This window comes from Pan paniscus, chromosome 13, assembly GCF_029289425.2.
Source record: "Pan paniscus chromosome 13, NHGRI_mPanPan1-v2.0_pri, whole genome shotgun sequence".
In the NCBI taxonomy this organism is placed as follows: domain Eukaryota; kingdom Metazoa; phylum Chordata; class Mammalia; order Primates; family Hominidae; genus Pan; species Pan paniscus.
In genome coordinates, this window is record NC_073262.2 from 119,517,482 (window position 1) to 119,532,510 (window position 15,029).

A 15,029-nucleotide genomic window follows, 5' to 3' on the forward strand; every position below is an offset into this window, starting at 1 on the left:
GTGATCTGCGTGCTGGGAAAGGCAGCCGTTTGTCCCGTGCCTTTCCTCGTGCCATCCCTCTCACCAGGAATGCCCTCCCTGGCTCCTGCTCTCCCCATTCCATGCCTGCTGCTTCTCTCCAAACTCTGAACCAGTCAGTCTATGGAGTCTTATTGGCTACCCACCACCTGCCACCATCAGTCCTTGGCCCTGCTCCCTGTGGACACCTGCTCTTACTTTATGAGATCCTGCTTGCTTGGCTTTCTTCTTTGGGTGATTTAAGGCGAGCAGATCCAATTCAGGGAACAGCTTGAATGCTGAACTGTGACTGGCTGACTGTGTTGTTCTGTGATGAGTGCTGCAGACACAGATAGACAAGCACAGCCCCTACCCTTGTGGGTCCACTCAAGGTACTGCCTCAGTGGGATACGGGACCCAGCTTCTACTGGGTCCCAATTTTTAAATTGTCTAAAGTTTCACAAGCTGTTGCCAAACACAGCCGTTTGTCAAATCATAGTTGAACTGCAATGATAAAACTCACTATAGACACAAGAGTTTGGCAAAAATTCACAAAAGCGTTCTGTGAGAATCCATTGGTCATACGGAACTTACAATAGAGTGTTGCTTATTTTATTATTAATAAATTGTACATGCCCTTGTATCAGCAACATTTATTTTATGTGTACAATCACAGGCTAGAGCCAGGGTCACCACCATTTGCTGCACTAGCACGCCTGCCTCCTTAGTGCTCTGTGGCCCCCAAGATGCCCTGTTAACTTTCCTGGTTCTCATGGGTCATGCAGATGTTCTCAACCCGTTTCCAACCCTTTCCCAGGAGGGCAAAAGGAGAACAAGTGGAACGGGCAGGTAAAATCCATATGAGCCTCACCTCGCAGGGCATTCTGAGACAACATCTGCTGCAGCTGGGCTGCTAGCTGGCAGGACACTCTTCAGTCACGCTCTGACAGATGGATCCAAATAAATCAGTTCACAGCAGGAAAGGGCTTGGAGAGTTCCAAGTTTGTTGAAACCAGATCTGGTCTGGAGGGACAGAGAGAAGCCATTTCAGAGAGAGCCAGGAGGGACAGGTCTCAGGCCAGATAGGTGCTCCTGCTCAGAAAGGAGCCCAAGAGGCAGTTTCCCGGTGGGACCTTCTACCCTTTCCCCAGGAGCCCCTCTTAGCCTCTCCTTGACTGAACTTTTGAGACGTTGATGGGCTACATGTGTGTAAGAGCGTGCAGCTGTCTAATTCTTGTGCACATTCCTAGACCTGTAGTGCCCAGGATCAACATGGCAGTTAAGGGAGGTTTGGAGGGCAGCATGAGCCACTGGGTCAAGTGTGCATGAAATTGACAGGCCTGGGTGCAACTCACCTGCTACTGGCTGGAGAAACTTGAGGCCCACTGTTGTCCTATCACCAGAGATGAGCGTGGAGAAGAACTTCTGTGTTTAAAGATGTTTCTGTGGATGTCGTGTGTTCCAAGCAGACATTCAGTTGTGCTCTAGCTTATTTCATAGTGCAAAGAATCACAATTTTCCATCTCTGGAGTTTTCTTTCTGGGCCTGCCACAGTCCCCTGTTTCTGGATCAGAAAACATGAGAGTAGGGTTGTCTGTAACCCCCTTTGGTAACATGTCCCACTACCTCCAATCTGTGTTCTCATGCTGCAGTGGCAGTGTACAAAATCCTTTTGTCTAGTTCAAGCGTCTCTAGCTGTGACTACAACACATTCCCTCTTATAACTAAAGAGCCTCTGAGCCCAGGGGAGCTTCCTGCTGCTCATGCAAATTTTCTTTTTCAGATTCATGGGAAATACCTAACGCTTCTTTCTTCTGAACGTGGGGACTGCTGTGGATGTTGGCAAGGGAGAGACAGCAGGGGAGGGGTGGATCTGGCCTTGCAGGCAGGTCATTTAGGCTCATGAGGCATCTAAAATGGGGCAGTTGAGCCTTGGATTCAGAGTCTGGAGTCTCAAGAGATGGCAGAGCAGCCCTGGAGTACCAGGTTGGGAGTACTAATTCCAGGCCAGTGCCAGCTTGCTGTCTGTCCTCTTATTGATGTATGGAATCCAGGCCACTGCTCCCTTGCCAGGAGCCACGTGAAATAAACCTGTCTTATTACTCATGCCTAAGCCAGTTTTGCTGGGTGCTGATCATCGCCAGAGAGAGGCCAGAAGCCAGCAGGCGAATGGTGTCCCTGACGGAGACTTACTTCCCCGGCTGTCATTGGAGTTGGCTCAGAGGACAGGGTCTCATATCACTGTGCCCTCCCACGATCTCCTTGGCAGTTTCTCCTTTGAGAATTGACCAGGCCAAGCTCAGCCACACTGACATCACAGAGCCTGGTGGTGCCTGGGGTACTCATGATGGCAATGTCCAAAAATAAATGCTATTGACCAATAATGGTTTGAAATGCAATTTGTCAGGGTGGAAGTGGGCAGGTCTGATGACAGCAGGTGTTGCTAATGGCAGTGAGGGGCAAGATAGATGGGCAAAGGCCACCTGAGGACTTTCCTTCCCTTACCCAGCACCCTCTGCCTGGCGGCTCAGTCTTTTTCTCATTTCTTCCCATAAGGAACAATAATACCATTGCCAGATGGGCATGTCTTCCTATATGGTTTTCAAATTATGTTTCCTTGGAGAGCTGTGCTGAGGATCACCTGAGAGCTTGGGAGAGGGGACTAAGTGGGACTGTAATTGTCATTTTATGCGCTAGGAAGGTGAGACACAGAATTTCAGTGAGGTGCCCAATTTGTAAGAGGCAGAGCTGGTTCTAGAACAGGATGTTCTGATTCTGGACTCAAGAGTTTTTCTCCTCTGTGGCAGGTTTCCTCCTGCCACTCCTCCATGTTATGCCCCATGCTTCACCAAGTGCCCATGGCTTAGGTTAATGCCTGGTAGACCTGAAAAACCAATCCATTGTTTTATTAGGAATAGGTAATGTGGATGGTCAAAAAGGAGAGACTTTTGAGTGGATTGCATGGTGACTTTTAATGTAGAGTTAGCAGATTTAGCAAATGAAAATATGGATGCCCAGTTCAATTTGAATTTCAGGTAATCAGTGAATACTTTCTTAGTATAAGTATGTCCCAAATATTGCATAAGACATGCTTTAGATTAAAAATATGAAATTCAAATTGAACTGGATGTTCTGTATTTTATCTGGCAATCCTATTTTAATGACCCCCAAACTATGCCATGAGAACATCATTTTCATCACTGCTAAGACCATCTCTATATTAGAATATTAGAATTTGCTAGCCGAGGAAGATGACTGAGAAATTAAGGTTGGGAGCTGACTTTCAGGGTGACTTTGAAGTTAATGCTGTATAACTAGGGGTTAGGTGGGGACAGGTTGAACTAATAACCCTAGGACCCTTCCAGTTTATGTGATGACTGCATGTCTAGCCATTAGCTTTTTATCATCCCATAGCTCTTGGATGCTGTATTCTGTTTTTGTTTCACTTCGTTATGTTTTCTACCCTTTTTTGCCTTTGCGCTTCAGTTTGTTTAATTTCTATTGACCCATCTTCAAGTTCACCAATTTTTTCCTCAGCTGTGTTGAGTCTGTGAAGAGTCAGCCACTGGTTTTAGCAGCAAGAACCAGCTCCATACATGGAATAAAGTTGTAGCTGGAGGAACTGGTCATGAGAAAGAACTTCCTATGGTGGAGGATGTGATGTCCTAGAAGAGAAGACTGAGGGAATCTGTGCTCTAAGTCCGCTACAAGGAGTCTTTTGGGGAGTGGGGAGAGAGGGGAAGGTGGTTCCCGTTTTTTCTAGCTCAAACATTTACTGCGGTTCGGAAGTGAAGGGAGGGGTTTTTCTGCAGTTACTCCTAACGTGCCAAAGCAGGACCCACCTGGAAACTGGGCAAAGCCTTGAACCCAGTAAAAGATAAATGGGAGATGAAAAATGTTAGGAGTCAAGGTTAGAAAATTTCTAGCCTAAAAAAAAAAAATCTTTGTGCCCAGATATGGGGGTAAGGGCTGGATCTGCTGGCTCAAAGCCTCTAAGCACAGCTTTGTAGTGATTACGGTACTGGTTTAGGGAGGCTTGCAAAGTGTCAAGAGGTTAGGTAGGTCCTGGAGGTGATTATATATATTTTAAAGACCGTAAATACCTGCTCCTTTTTGAGTACCCAGCGCTAACACTCTGTGGTAGTAACTCCAGTGACTGTAATGTTAAACAGGGCTCAGTCCCTGTTTTATGTAGTTTTTAGTCAAGAAATATTTGGGATCTTCCCCCAAATTTTTGTATTATGCCACCGCTTTTTTCCTATTATTCATATTTTAGCTTAAATATTAACTATGGTGACAGGCGTTTCCTAAAAGTACAGTCTGCAGTACCTCTTCATTTCACGCAGTCCTACTGCAATCATGAAGACTTAGTATGTTTTTGTTTATCTATTGCTGATTGACTATCTCCTCCTCCTTGAATGTGAGTCCCACAGGGAACTGGAGCAGACTCTTCCCTGCTGTATTCCCTTGCCTGGCAAATAACAGATATTCAATAAAGTTTATTTGGTGAATGAAGAAAAGGAAAATTATCTGACTAGAGTTTTGTTGTGATAGAATGAGCTAACATTTGATCTAAAGAGAACCCCAGAACTCTTTTTAACATTTTGCTGTGTTTTTGTTCAGTTTCTTGTTTAACCGTCTAACAAGCATGGTGCAAAAGCAAAAGGCAGAAAATAGTCTCAGCCCACAAGCTTTTAAAGCACCATGTCTGTAATTCTTTTTTTTACAGTGATGAATACAGAGAGCTTAATGGCTGCTTTTCTGAGTGATTGATTAATTAAGGTGTAAGCTCAGGGAGGCTCTGACCCAGTGGACCATTCCTTTGTGAGCAGTTGTTTCCCTACTGCAGTTCTGTGTGGTGAATGAGCGTAGAGTTCCTGGAAACTTTAAAGGACAAAGAACATGAATTCACAAAATAATATATACATGGGAATATATTTATCTGATTGAAAAAGCTACAATTTTATATTTAAATGAATCAATTTATAGCAATGCTTTATGAAACATATCTCTTATGGGAAATAACTATGATTTTAGACACCCAAACAAATAATAAAATCCAGCAATCGTTGTCAGTTTTGTTAAGTTTCTCTCTGAGTATCTGGCTGAGCTGCTTAAAGAAACAGAGCCCTTTGCAGTTTTAAGGTCAAAGGTCCTGTGGCTACAGGTGCTAGGGTCAAAACACAGTTTGACCCCAGATCTTTGTAAACTAAACAGACCTGACTTTTTGCCCAAAAGAAACAGAATAAGAGAGTGTGGTGCAGGGAGTAGGGCAGAGGGACCCAGAGAAAGAGACCTAGAGGTAATTGATTAATTCATTGGTTTAATCAGTTATTTATTCTACTATGTTTATTATGAGAGTCCACACACATTGCTGCACTGTATGGAGCCTGGTAAGATAAGTCAGATAAGACTTCTGACCTTGTAGGATGGCGCCTTAACAGGGAAAAGGATGCAGGTGTCGAAATTGGTTTGCGGGAAGGTAACAGATTTGGGCTGAGATATATTGGTTTTGAGATAGCCAGACACAGAGCTGGAATTATCCAACAGTCACTGTAGCAACCATGAATAAGGCCTTTCCTCTGGGCTCTGGACTCACAGATCCACCAGCCTAGCTGGAATTTCCTTTTGGACATTTCAAATTTAATGCATTCAAAGCCAATTTCCCCCCACCTCTATGAGCTCCTCCTCAACTGTTCTCATTCTCTGTGGCACCACTGGTTACCCAAGCCCAGGAGCCTCCCTGACTTCTCCCTGTCTCTCATTCTCCATTTCCTACTCACCCAAACCAAAGTTATATTGATTTCATCTCTGAAACACCTCTCGAATCTTCATCTTCCCATCTCTCTCCATCTTAAATTCCATTCTAGACTGCCATCACTTCCCATCTGCACCCTCTCCCCTCTACAACGTGTCTGCCTGCCCCACTCTGGTCTCTTTCTCTACTCTCTCCTTGTTACACACCTACTGTAGAGGTGTCAGAATGCTAATCCAATCACACCAATGCCGTGGTTAACACGCTTCAGAGCTAACCCTTGCTCTCAGGAAGAAGACCACATTTCTAATGTCGCTTCCAAGGTCCATCATGTCTGGCCCTGTGACCTAACCTCCTGTCCACTTCTCCCTACCTTTCCGCTGTTTCAACCACGTGGACCTTCCTCCACCTCTCATACTTGTCTCTTTTCTTCTTCTACAAGGCTTTTGACATGCTGTCTGAATAGGCGGAATAATGACCTCCCAAAGATGTCCACAGCTTAATCCTCAGAACCTGTGAATATGTTTCATCGCATGGCAAAGGGGAAATAAGGTTGCAGATGGAATTAAGGTTGTCAATCAACTGACCTTAACATAGAGAGGTCATTCTGGATTATCTGGGTGGGCCCAGTGTAATCACAAGGGCCCTTAAGAGTAGCAGAGGGAGCAGAATAAAAGGTTGAAATGATTTGATGAGAGATGGACTCAATCAGACATTGCTGGCTCTGAAGATGGAATGGAGCCGAAAGCCAAAGAATGCAGGCAGCCCCTAGAAGCTGGAAAAGGCAAGGAAACAGATTCCCCCTAGAGCCTTCAGAAAGCAATGCACTTCTGCCAATATCTTGATTTTAGCTCAGTGAGACTAGCATCATGTGTCTAAACTATAGAACTGTAAGAGAATAAATGTGTGTTGTCTTAAGCCACTATGTTTGTGGTGATTTGTTACAGCAACAACAGAAAACAAATACACATGCTGTCCCTCTGCCTGGAAGACCCTTCTTTGTCTTAGTTGTCAACTCCTCAGATCTTAGCCCAAGTGCCATTTCCTCAAGGAGTTCTCTTCAGAGCCTCCTGACTGTATTATACTTTCTTTTATAATAGCCATTCAAAGCTTCATTTTCCTCTCCTTTTAAAATAATTTGCTATCATTCCAGCTATGTGTTTGTTTATATGACAGGCAGCATGGCATGCTGGTTAAAAGCATAGATGGGCCCCGTAGCCCGGTGGCTTATGCCTGAATCCTGTCTCCACTACCTGTTGTCTGTGTGATCTTGTGCAAGTTACTTAACCTCTCTACATATTGCCTCAGTGATCTCACTCATGACCCAGGAATAATAGTACCTTCCCATAGGACTATTGTAAGAATTAAATGAATATTGCCTCAGTGATCTCACTGATGACCCACCCAGGAATAATAATAGTACCTATCCCATAGGACTATTGTAAGAATTAAATGAATAAACAAAGTGCTTAGAACGGTTTCTGCTGTCAAGTATATACTCTTAATGTTGATCTCTCTCCCTGTATGATTGCATTCTCTTTAAGGACAGGGATCATGGCTACTTCCTCTTGCCACTTTATTCAGCACCTACACAGGGTTTGGTATACAGTAGTAGGAGTTCAATATATACATATAGAATGAATGAATAAATGAATGAGAGAATGAATGAATGCATTCAGAATTGGAGCTTGGGAGATGGTAGATCTGAAAATACATAGGAGAAACGACTCTTTTCCCAAATTGGTTACTCTAAAGGTAGCGTTTCTTAATCTCGGCACAATTGACATCTTGGGCTGGACAATACCTTGGGATGGGAGCTGTTTTGGGCACTGTAGAAAGTGTAGCAGCATCCTTGGCTTCTACCCTCTAGATGCTAATAACAACCCGCCATGTCCCACCCCACCCACATACCAGTTGTGATAACTAAAAATTGTCTCAGACGTTGCGGCATGTCCCAGGGAGGGAAAAATCATCCCTATGTTGAGAATGGCTGCTCAGTGGGTACAGCTGTCACACCAAACAGCGACCACAGTGTGGGTGAGCATGTGTGTGCAAGCATGTGTGTGCAAGGCTGTACTCTGCCATGTCTGCCTGGCAGGACTCCAGGAGTTACCTGCTGCACGGCATCCTCAGCACTTACTTGCCCCAGCTTAGCTGCTCTAGGCCTCTGAATGTGGAGTGCAATTTGGTGTGAGAACAAGGATAGGGTTGCCCTTCTTAAAGCTACGACACAATCATTTCCCGAATGCAGGAAGGGTTTATGTCAAAGCATATAATTCTTGAACTTTTCAGAAAATAGATTTTCATGCTAATCTGAGTTCTACAAAGATTTTAATAAATGGGATAAAATTTTGGATATGCAGATGACTTTCCTCTCTGGCCTCCTTCTTTCATTATCAGCTTGAAAATACAAGAAACCCATTGTTTTCCCGCCCCCGTCCCCCATAAGTAGTTCTCTTTAAATGCTGCTTATCCTCAGAAAAGGGCTACTTGGGTAAATTCTAGCAGGTAAACATATTAATTCCCAGTACTGGGTGCAGAGATGGGAGGTTGAAGGAGGTGGTAAAAGCCCTCTCTCCAGAGAGTGGTATAAACAGATTGAAGTGCAATCTCCATGGATTGGGCTTTATGGATATGGAGACAGAGGGGGATAAACCCACAGCATCCATCCAATGGGCCACTGCTTAGAGAATGAGAACCCGCATTCTTTTCCGTACCACTCTTTATACTGTGACCTGCAGGTCCTTCCTCAGTAGAAAAACCTGAAAATGGAGAGTTTAAGTGGAAAGCAAGATAACCCTGACCTCTAAAGGGGATCCTGAGGAAGGAAAGAACCAAGAGCAAAGTCAAAGGTGCCTCAAAGAACCTCAGGAAAAACCAGTTTCACCACTCTCCATGGCCACTGGAAAGGTGGAGGAGATAAGCTGAATCTCCCCAGGCAAGCTTGGGAAAAAAAGGAGCCCAGAAATAGGGCTGAGTCTATTTGTAAAGTGGAGGTGGAGCCAAGTTAACACTGCAGGTCTCCTGCCCCCAAGAGAGGTCTAGTGACAGGTCACTTTCCTCAGGGACTATTCCCATGGACTGTATTTATTACTGTCCCAAGGAATCCAATGGAAGTCAGCAATACAAAAACTAATCTCATCCCCAATTACATATCTGTGTTTTAGATGCACTGTAATGTGACAAATCTCTTAGGGTTTGTGAATGCAGTTTCTTTTTCCTTGCACATTGGTGCATTGTTGCAGGGGTGGTTTGTGCAAGCTGTGGGACTGGTGCCCAGAAGAAGATCAAATGGAGGAGAGATGAGGATCTCGTAGGAGAATGAATTTGATTTCAGGAGGTAGGGCTAAAGAGACAAAGGTGATTGTAGAAGCCATGGGACGTTTTGAGCAGAAAAGATGGAATGTGGCCAGGTGGATCAGCCCAGGCAAAATAGAAATCCAACAGGCCCATTTTAAAGGAGGACAAGTAGGGAAATGATTTTCTCAAGGCCAAATATCAGAGTCAGTAACAGAGATGGATGCCGTAAGCAATCAATTGCTTACCGTAGTGTCATCAACTGCATTTGCTAGCTTCATTAATATTCAAGCCACTTAATGATTTCAGAATCAACTATACAAGATAGGGAATAATTTATAACGGTTTTAGTTTTTACTTTAATGGGACAGTAATTTATTAACAAGTTGCCAAGAAATTATAAGATTCTTTGCAAACAATAACATATTATTTTCCTATATAGCCAGTGTTTTGTTTTCAGAAAAGGGAACCACTTGTTGAAAAAAAATTATTATAAATTGTATATATTTTATTATTATTGAGACATTTTATTTCCATCCTGTATTGGATAGGTTTGGCTTTTGGAAAGGAAACTTAGATCCATTTGTCTGAAGAACTTAAAGGAGGCAGTCTACAAGATCAACATTAGGGTGGCCACTGTGACACTCTTCTTTTTAGCTCTTGCACTTCTTTCTTAGAAAAGTCAACAGGAAAAATAGGAAGATTTCTGTTGTACTCTCCCTTGGTCAAACCTCATATGAAAAATATATTTTACCTCTGGGAACCACATTTTAAGAGAGACACATTCAGACACTAAAAAACTGGTTAGAAGAGGAGCCAAAGGAGGAGTCTAACCTGTTATCAGGGATGTGGGAAGAAACCCTGAGCTGGTGAACCAGTCCCTTCCTCCTCAAAGCCTATGTATTTGTCTGTTTTTTTTTAATGTATGTATGATTTATTTATTTATTGTTTTGATTATACTAGTGGCAGATGCTGCCAAATGTTCTGTTGGAAATACTGAGAAATGTTCTTTAGATTTTGAAACTAAGAGGTCACAGGTGAACTTAGAACTTTTGGTAGAAAGGACATAAGGGGGGTAGAGAGAGCAGAAGCCATATTGAGGAGTGTATCAGAAGCGTAGAAGTAGTTCAAGTAATCTCTATAATCCTTTCTAAATCTGTAACTTTATCCTCTCTTCTCACAATAATTTATATCCCCCTTAAGTCCACCTGTTGAGGGTCTTCAGAATTTGCTTTTGCCAAAGGGATGGCAAAGCATCTGGGCCTGCAGTGCTTCCTTTCCCCCCCTACAGGCTGGTCTTGAACTCCGACCTGCTTGTTCTGGCTTTTGGTTACTATTAGACAATCAAGATTTTCTCCCAAAACACTCTCCCAAGAATTAAGGCTGCTGGATAGGACTTGGCTCTCTGCCACCTCTCCTTCATAGAGGTCCCATCACAAGATTTCCTTCAGTAGCCATAAAAGCTGAAAGTGAACAATTAAAGCCTGTTGCCTAGACCCCTATTTCAAAATATTCCTTATAGTGTAATCATAAGTCTTAAAATGGTCTGAATGAGTCATAAAAGTAAAATCTTGATTGTTTAAATCTTTATAAGTTTTACTTTCTGTATAACTTTGATTCATGACCTCAAAGACAGAGTAATGTTTTCCTGTATTCTAACTCATTACTTCCTGTCTTAGTCCATTTTGTGCTGCTATAACAGAATGCTTGAGACTGGGTAAGTTATGAAGAACAGAAATTTATTGGCTCACAGCTCTGGAGGCTGGGAAGTCCAATATCAAGGTGCTGGCACCTTGCTAGGGCTTTTTTGCTGCATCATAGCATGGCAGAAGGCATCACATGGTGGCCAAAGAGAAGGCAGAGAGATAGTGAAAGAGAGCAAAAGATGGAGTGAGCCCACTCCTGAGATAAGAAATCTACTTCTGTGATAATAGTGTTAGTCCATCATGAGTGTGGTGACCTCATGACCCAAACACCTCTTAAAGATCCTACCTCCCAAAATTGTCACAATGGGGCAATTAAATTTCAACATGAGTTCTGACAAAAAGAAATATTCATATCATAGCACCTCCTCTCTTCATTCCTTATTCTCTTCTTTCTTTCTCCTTCCCTTCCTCTATTCTTCCTTTTTTTCTTTTTTTTCTTACCGTTTAGATAGTCTTATTTCTGTTTGCCCTAAAATATTTTTTTAAAAAAGTTCACCAGTAGTATATGAATGCATTATCATTGCAGGGAAGGGAAAACTGTCAGTAATACAGATCTTAGGTTTCTTTCTTAGATGCAGTGACAGTTATTGGGGTTTGAAATACATCTTCTACACCCTTGCCACTCAAAGTGAGGTCTGAGGAAGGCCAGCATCCAAATCCGTGGGGTTCTCTTTTGAAGTGCAGAATTTCAGCTCCATCTTAAGCTCAGTGATCCAAAATCTGCATTGTAACAATGTCTCCAGGTGATTCCTATGCACAATGAAATTTGAGAAGTGTTCTACTCTAGATAAGTAGCTTTTAAACAGTTTGGATCACTTGCTCCCACCTTTAAAAAAAGATTTTGAGTATATAGCCTAATATGTGTACTTATGAATTGTATAGTTGCTTTTCTATTAATATTGCATATCATTAAAGCTTCTTGTAGACAATATATAGTTGGGACTTCTTTTTTATTCGTTCTGACAGTCTCTTACACTTAAAGTGATTAACATAGTTGTATTAACATCTATCATATTTACAACAATTTTCCACTCATTTTCCTCATTCTTTGTTTCTTTTTTGTCTTCTACTTTTTTTCTGCCTTCTCTTATTTTAATTGAATATTTAATATAATTCCATTTTCTCCCCTTAGTGTATCAATTACACTTTTTAAAAAGTGGCTGCCCTAGAGTTTGTGGTGTATATTTACAACAAATTCAAGCCTACTATCAAATGACACTATACCATTTTATGGGTGGTGCAAATACCTTTTAACAACAAAGTATTCTTAATTCTTCCTCTTGTCCCTTACAACATTGCTGTCACTTATTTCACTTATCCATAAGCTATAATTATCAAATACATTTTTGGTAACATTATTTTGAACAAATTGTTATCTGTTAGATTAAGATAAGAAAAATAAAGCATTTTATTTTACCTTCATTTAATCCTCTCTAATACTCTTTCTTTATGTAGATCCACGTTTCTGACCTATATAATTTTCCTTTTCTCTGAAGAACTTAACATTAATTGCAGGTCTATTGATGACAAATTCCCTCCATTTCCATTTGTCTAAGAAAGCCCAGTCTTTATTTTACCTTTGTTTTGAAGGATATTTTTGCTGAATATAAAATTTTAGGTTGGTGGTATAAATGGAAAATAAAATTTCAGAACCCTGAACTCACTATGCCATAGGGAAAAGTTAAGCTTGGAACTGAGTGGTGCAAACTGCCTCCTATTTTGTTCCTAAATATAGATAACCGCAAAAATAGAAAGGCCACATACCCCCCTGGGGTCAGGGGGCTCCCTCACAATTTGCTCACAAGAAAACTTTTTTGGGGGCTGAAGATCTTTACCCTAAAACAGAGTTCTGTTGAATTTCACCCTGACAATGTAAATCAACAGCTTATCCTCACAGGTACAGGACAGACAGGACTAGAAGTCATTCCTCCATTCACCTGAGATGAATGTGTATTTCACTACTTCCGCTACTCTATGTTTGATTCTTTGATGTGAAAATTCAGATTCACTGAATGACAGATGAATGCATAGTTTTCTGTTCCTCTAACCCTCTGTTAGGCTATTTTTGCACTGCTATAAAGAAATACCTGAGACTGGGTAATTTATAAAGAAAAGAGGTTTAACTGGCTCACGTCTGCAGGCTGGACAGGAAACATGGTGCTGGCAACTTCCAGTCTTCTGGGAAGGCTTAGGGAGCTTTTACTCATGGCAGAAGGTGAAGCAGGAGCAGGCATGTTACATGGAAGCAGTGGGAGCAAGAGAGACAGTGAGGGGCAAGATGCCACACACTTTTAAACAACCAGATCTTGCAAGAGCTCACTCTCATGAGGACAGCATCAAACCATGAAGGATCTGCCATTACTACCGAAATCCTTCCCACTAGGCCCCAACTCCAACTTTGGGGACCACATTTCAAAATGAGATTTGGTCAGGACAAATATCTATACCATCTTCTGCTCTTAGCCCCACAAATCTCATGTCCTTCTCGCATTTCAAAATACAATCTCAATAGTCCTCCAAAGTCTTAACTCATTCCAGCATTAAGTCCAAAGTCCCAAGTCCTAAGTCCAAAGTCTCATCAGGAAATGATTTCCTTAAATCTATGTGCCTGTAAAATCAAAACAAGTCATTTACTTCTAAGATACAATGAGGGTACTGACACTGGGTAAACATTCCCATTCCAAAGGGGAGAAATTAGCCAAAAGAAAGGGGCTACAGGCCCCATGCAAGTCTTAAACCTAGCAGGGCAGTCATTAAATCTTAAAGTTCCAAAATCTCCTTTGATTCCATGTCCCACATCCAGGGCACACTGCTGCAAGAAATGGGCTCCCAAAGCCTTGGCAGCTCTGCCTCTGTGTCTTTGTAGGGCAAAGTCCCCATAGCTGCCTCACGGATTGGAGTTGAGTGCTTGTGCTTTTTCCACATGCATGATGTGAGCTGTGTGGAGGATCTATCATTCCAGGGTCTGGAGAACAGTTGCCCCTTCCCTCAGTTCCATGAGGAAGTGCCCCAGTGGGAACTCTGGGTGGAGCCTCCAACCCCATATTTACCCTCAGAACTGCCCTAGTAGAGGTTCTCTGTGAGGGTTGCAGCAGGCTTCTGCCTGGACACCCAGGCTTTTCCATACATCCTCTGAAATATAGGATGAGGCTGCCAAGCCTCCTTTACTCTTACACCCTGCGAACTTGCAAATTTAACACCACGTGGAAGCCACAAAGGCTTATGGCTTGCAACCTCTGAAGCAGTGGCTAGAGGTGTACCTGGAGCCCTTTGAGCTGAGGCTGGATCTAGAGCAGCCTGGCCATGTGGCAGACACAAAAAAGCATTATCAGGAGAGAAATTCAAGCAGGCTGCAAAGCAGCCACTTGTTAGAGATATTCGCATGATTGAAAGAAAGCCAGATGCTGGTAGCCAAGGCAATGGGGAAAAGACCGTGAAGGCATTTTAGAAGTCTTCCAGTCTGACCCTCCCATCACAGACCTGCAGGCCTATGAGGAAAGAATGGTTTTGTAGGCCAGGCCCAGAGCCCTGCTGCCATTTACAGCCTTAGAATACTGCTCCCTGCATCCAGGATGCTCCAGCTCCAGCCTCAGCTAAAAGGGCTTCGGGTATACCTCCAGCCACTGCTTCAGAGGTTGCAAGCCATAAGCCTTTGTGGCTTCCACGCGATGTTAAATTTGCAGGCTTGCAGGGTACAAAGGTAAAGGAGGCTTGGCAGCCTCAACCTAAATTTCAGAGGATGTATGGAAAAGCCTGGGTGTCCAGGCAGAAGCCTGCTGTAGCCCTCACAGAGAACCTCTACTAGGATAGTTCTGAGAGTAAATATGGGGTTGGAGGCTCCACAGGGAGCCCACACAATTCCTCATGGAGCTAGGGGGAGGGGCCACTGTCCTCCAGACCCCAGAATGATAGATCTACCAAGCAGCTCACATCATGCACATGGAAAAAGCACAACTTTTTCAACTCCAACCCATGAGGCATCTACAGGGACTGTGCCCTACAAAGACACAGGCAGAGCTGCCAAGGCTTTGGGAGCCCATTTCTTGCAGTAGTGTGCCCTGGATATGGGACATGGAATCAAAAGAGATTATTTTGGAGCTCTAAGATTTAATGGGCCAGGCGCGGTGGCTCATGCCTGTAATCCCAGCACTTTGGGAGGCCGAGACAGGTGGATCATGAGGTCAAGGGATCGAGACCATGCTGGCCAACAAGGTGAAACCCCATCTCTACTAAAAATATAAAAATTAGCTGGGTGTGGTGGCACACGCCTGTAG

At 43.1% G+C, this 15,029-nt stretch overlaps 1 long non-coding RNA gene across 1 annotated transcript in view; it reads left to right on the top strand.

The window, feature by feature from the left end:
• LOC134728758 (uncharacterized) overlaps nucleotides 1–15,029 on the top strand; it is a 478,019-nt gene that overhangs the window by 194,626 nt on the left and 268,364 nt on the right. The window lies entirely within an intron of this gene.